Source organism: Chenopodium album, chromosome 15 (assembly GCF_948465745.1).
Source record: "Chenopodium album chromosome 15, dcCheAlbu1.1, whole genome shotgun sequence".
Classification (NCBI taxonomy): Eukaryota; Viridiplantae; Streptophyta; class Magnoliopsida; order Caryophyllales; family Amaranthaceae; genus Chenopodium; species Chenopodium album.
In genome coordinates, this window is record NC_137848.1 from 19,494,847 (window position 1) to 19,500,777 (window position 5,931).

The 5,931-nt window shown below is 38.1% G+C and overlaps 1 non-coding gene across 1 annotated transcript; it reads left to right on the forward strand.

The window, feature by feature from the left end:
- Positions 1-4,660: 4,660 nt before the first annotated feature.
- On the forward strand, positions 4,661-4,767 carry LOC145583651 (small nucleolar RNA R71). Its single transcript, XR_014100260.1, has one exon. It is a non-coding gene; the product is annotated as a small nucleolar RNA R71 (small nucleolar RNA).
- Positions 4,768-5,931: the final 1,164 nt, after the last annotated feature.

Here is a 5,931-nt window from a genome sequence, read left to right on the forward strand (position 1 = left end):
ACTGGTAAGAACACCGTGAACTTCCCATTCGGGAACACACCTGCGAAATAATCCATCCGCACACTCACGAAACAAAAAAGGATCATCCCAAAAATAATATTTAATATCATAATGGAACTTCTTTTTCTGTTGGTAAGACAAGTCAGGGGGTAGAGTACCACCCACCAAATAATTTGCATAATCTACATACCAAGGGTGTTGCTCTACAACTGCATACAAGTAGTCATCAGGGAAAGAAACATCTATAGGGAGATAATTCTTACCCTCATCATACCTGATACGTGACAAGTGGTCTGCCACAACGTTCTCTGCACCCTTCTTATCTTTAATCTCCACATCAAAATCTTGGAGCAAGAGAACCCAACGGAGGAGCCTAGGCTTTGATTTTGCCTTGGAAATTAAATATTTCAAAGCTGCATGGTCAGTAAAAACAATGACTTTAGAACCAACTAGATATGATCTAAATTTTCTAAAGCATAAATAACAACAAGAAACTCCTTCTCTGTAGTGGCATAGTTAACTTGGGCTTCATCCAAAGTTTTACTTGCACAATAAATAGCATGTAAAACTTTGTTCTTTCTCTGTCCTAGCACGGCACCTAATGCGAAATCACTTGCATCACACATGATCTCGAAAGGAAGAGTCTAATCGGGTGCACATATGATGGGCGCCGATATCAATGCCTGCTTTAACCTGTGATGCTTTAACCTGTGAAAAGCCTCAAGACACTCGTCAGTAAAATCAAATAGGGCATCCTTGAGTAAAAGCTGAGTTAGGGGTGTAGCAATTTTAGAGGAAATTCTCTTTGGTAACACTATACTTTTGAGATTTCTCAGTGGTGAATTACAAAAAAACTTATTATCCTTGGTAAGCTTGAATTTGTAATTACCAAAGAGAATATTTATTTTAATATAAACTCACTAACCATGGTTGATTTATTTTGTTTTTTAATAATTTTTAAAAAAAATCCAGTCTCTCCTCTGCCCAGACCACCACCATCCCGGAACAGTGGCGGAACCCCAAATGCTGAAACTCCCAAACCACCGCCCGGCCTCTCCTCTCTCTCCTCCCACCAGCCACCGCAACCACAACCCTCCTCTCTTTCTATCTCCTCTCCACGCAACCTCCCTTTCCTCTACCAGATCGAACCGAATCCTACGACCGAAACCACTGGCGAAAATCAGCGGCGCAAATAAAGACGAAATCTATCAATTTCAACGGCAAAACTCAGCGGCGGTGCTTCAGGTTGAAAGCCATGGTTTTAAAAAACCGATCATTTTGAAGGTGGGTTATTTTGAAGCCAATTAGGGATTTTGATGATTGGGTATTGGGTGGCTACGGAATTTCGGATTTTCGGGGGTGGTTTCTGGGATTTTCGGGGGAAGGGAGGTGGGTTTCGGGGACGGGGAAAGGTGCGGCGAGCTAGAGATGCCGATGCTGCGTCGGCGAGGGAGGTTGCTTGGTGTCGAGGTGGGTTGGGGGAGGGGAGTGGGTGCCGGCGTGGTGGTTACTGGTCGGGGGAGGGGGTGATTTTTTTTTTAAAGAAAAATAAATTAGTTTTAAAATTATTTTTATAATCATTTAATTTTTTTTTTAAAAAAAACCTAACTATAGTTAAATAGTTAGTTAAAATTAGGCATTAATGTTACCGTTAGCTTAATATAAGAAATTCGAGTTTACCAAAGATAATAAGTTTTTTTGCAATTTACCATTGAGAAAACTTAAAACTATAGCGTTACCAAAGAGAATTTCCCAAAAATCTTTGATAAAGCGACGATAAAACCCCGCATGATCTAAGAAACATCTAACCCCCTTAACATTGACTGGAGGAAGCAATTGCTCAATCACAGAAATCTTAGCCTTATCTACCTGTATACCTTTATCAGATACAATATGACCAAGGACTACTCCCTCTGTCACCATAAAGTGACACTTTTCCCAATTTAATACTAAGTTGCATTCTTCACATCTTTTTAATATTTTAGCGAGATTTACAAGGCATGCATCAAATGAAGACCCATACCAACTAAAATCATCCATAAATACTTCCATGATAGACTATATGAAATCAGAAAAGATACTCATCATGCAACGTTGAAAGGTAGCAGGGGCATTATATAAACCAAAAGGCATTCTACGATATGCAAAAGTACCATAAGGACATGTAAATGTAGTCTTTTCTTGATCTTCAGGGTGAATCGGAATTTGGAAAAATCCCGAATACCCATCCAAATAACAAAAGAACTTATCAACCTCTCAAGCATTTGATAAATAAAAGGGAGAGGGAAGTGGTCCTTTTTAGTGGCGATATTTAATCTACGATAATCAATGCACATACGCCACCCTGTAACAGTTCTAGTGGGAATCAATTCATTTTTATCATTTTTAATCACAATCATCCAACCCTTTTTAGGAACAACCTAAACATGACTTACCCACTTTGAGTTAGAAATAGGATAGATAATACCTGCATCAAGTAATTTCGTCACCTCTTTCTTGACTACTTCTTGCATATTAGGATTTAACCTCCTCTGGGGTTGAATACATGGCTTGTAGTTGTCCTCTAAATGTATCCTGTGCATACAAAAATCAGGGCTAATACCCTTGAGATCATCAATACTGTACCTAATTTCCCTTTTGTGGGTTTAAAGAACCTCTAGAAGTTGGGAAGTTTGTGGGTCATCAAGTGAAGTACTAATGATCACAGGGTATAGTTCCTGCTCATCAAGAAAAACATATTTCAAATGAGAGAGGAGAGGTTTTAGTTCAGGTTTCTTGACCTCTGCAGGTTTTGATTCCTAAACTAATTTCACTACCTTCATAGTCTCTTTAGGATCAAGCTCTTCAACTAAAAGAGCTTTTTCAATAGCATCCACCTTAGTACTCCAAATGCTTGCATCACCTGCAGATAAATCTCCACAAAGAACTTCATCCAAGGGATCCCTTACAAGAACCTGTGGTAAGCTTTCTTCACAAATATCATCCATTATATCAATGATATTAACTAAACAACAGTTTTCTTCTAGCATAGGTCCTTTTAAAACCTTCCCTAAATTAAAAGTGATATTATCATCTCCTACAGAAAGGGTTAGTTTTCCATTTTTAACATCAATAATGGCTCCTGCTGTATGGAGAAAAGGCCTACCTAATGTAATGGGAATTTGTGTATCCTCAGCCATGTCTAACACAACAAAATCAACAGGGTTTAAAAATTTACCAACTCTGACAGGAACATCCTCTAAAATACCCAAGGAGTATTTAATAGAATGATCTGCCATCTGTAAAGTAATGTTAGTAATTTTCAAATCACCCGTATTAAGCTTAGCACACACAGACGATGGCATAACACTGACACTAGCACCCAAATCACATAGTGCTTTATCTATGAAGACATTACCAATATGACAAGGGATAGAAAAACTACCAGGATTCTTTAATTTAGGAGGGGATTTATTTTTCAATAAAGCACTACATTCCTCTGTAAAAGCTACAGTTTCTACCTCATCAAAGGCTCTTTTCCTAGTCAAAATATCTTTCATAAATTTAGCATATGCAGGAACCTGAGTGATTAAATCGGTGAAAGGAACTGTCACCTGCAAGTTTTTCACAACCTCCAAAAACTTACCGAATTGCTTATCAAACTTACTCTTCAAATGTCTATTGGGGAATGGTAGTTTGATAACTGGGCTCTGCATATCTCCACCCTTGTCCTGAGATTTACCCTGCAAAGAAACATTAGAAGGGTTAGTTTCCTTTTTTAGCCCTGCAGGGTTAGTAAGATTAGCATTTGGTACAAGGGAATCTTAATTAGCAACAGGTCCATCATCCTTAGGCATAGGAGGCCCATCATAGAGTGAACCACCCCTTAGAGTGATTGCATTAGCATGATCTGTAGGATGGATTGGTTGCGATGGTAGAGCTCCCTACTGACAGGTTTGTAGGGTAGATGAAATCTGTGCAATTTGATTGTCCATGATTTAATTATGAGCTATAATCGAATCAATTTGTACATCCCTACTCTCCATGTGCTTTTGCATGCTTGAAAGCATTGCTCTAATTTCTGACATAGTAGGTTCAGAAGATGAGGAGGGTTGTGACTGGTTTTTCTGGCCAAAAATTAGGATGGTAATATTTTTACTGTGGTGGTGGTTGCTGTTGTGTTTGTTGTGGAGGTGGAGGGTTTTATACATTGGTACTCCGGTAGGAATGATATAGGTGGTTCCGGAGGCCAATATTATAAGAGTTAGAGTATGGGTTATTTTGCCTATAGGATTGGAAGGCATTAACTTGCTCTATGGAACTCCTACAATCTTGCTCACAATGTCCTACAATTCCACAATTTTCACAAAAAGCTTCATTGTTAGCAACAGCAGAAACATTAGCTACAGAGTTAGGAACAACAGTAAGATTATCTAGTTTCTTACAAATAGATGTTAACTGAGCCTGCAAAAAGGATACATAATCGACATTATGTTTTCCTTTATTAGCAAACCCTCTCGGATTCCCATATTGGGAATTGTAAATTGCCATGTCTTCGATAACCTAATCTGCATTTTCAACATTAAGATTCATGAATTTCCCACTAGCTGTAGAATCTAGAATTGATCTAGATGAGTTTCCGAGTCCATTGTAAAAGGCTTGGATCAACTGCCATTATGCCAGATTATGGTGGGGGCATTCTCTCTGTAGATCCTTAAACCTTTCCCAAGCCTCATATAGAGTTTCATCCGGCTCTTGGGAAAAGTTCTGAATAGCACTCCTTAGTAAAGCTGTTCTCTCTGCAGGGTAATATTTATTATAAAAATTCAAAGCAAGAGTTTCCCAGTCAGTAATACCAAGTGTAGTTCTATTCAAACCATTAAACCATATTTTAGCTTTTCCACATAAAGAAAAGGGAAAAAGAATCTCCCTGATTTGGTCCTGCGTGACCCCAACTTGCCTAATGATATTGCAATATTGGCAGAAATTTGCGATGTGAAGATTAGGATCTTCACCCTTAGCTCCACTCAATTGCTTCCTCTCTATCATCATGATAAATTGGGGTTTGATCTCAAATTTCACTCCATCAAGGGCCGGAGTAGGAGTAAGGTGTGGAAAATCTGTCAGCGACGGCTGCGAATAATCGCTGAGCTTACGAGGTGGAGGAGGTGGTGGTGTCGTCATCTCTGATTCAGGTTCTGCAAAATCTTCCGAATCACTAGAATCAGATGGGGGTTCTGAAGGTGGATTACCTCCAGAAATGTCTCGTATCTGCCTGTAAAAATTCTTCTGTCTATGAAAAGATCGTTCGATTTCAGGATCGAATGGAATGTAGCCTGATCTAGAACTCCTGGGCATAAACACAGAACTAAACAAACAAATATGAGAAAGTTGTCTCAAAGAACTTGCGTTCTATGAGACAGGAGAAAATAATTTAGACTACAAAAATAATCAGAAATAAAAATAAAACTGTTACCTCGGCAACGGCGCCAAATTTTGATAGGATAAAGTCGTATCACTTAGTCAAAAATAATTCCTAAGTTCCTCTAACTATGCAGATAGGGAAGAAGGGTCGACCCACAGGGAAACAAGTCTTCCTATTCCTAATTAATTAAAATAATTTAATTATAAAGTGATTAAATTATAGATGTAAGGAATTAACTAAGGGAGATAAAAATAGGGATAAATCAATTAATAAAAGCCTAGGGCATAGGTTCACCAATAAATAATATTCTAGGGTAAAACATAATAATCAATCATCAATGCATTAATTAATCAGATCATAAAGGGCTTTTGCTACGTATTACAATCACATAGTTAATTTACCGGTATTAAATCTCATCTCTCGAATCTCGACTTAACCATTTATAAATTAGTCCGCCTATTGAAACTAAGCCTAAAAATCAATTCTCATCTCTCGAATCTCGAATCAATATTGCATAACTCATACAA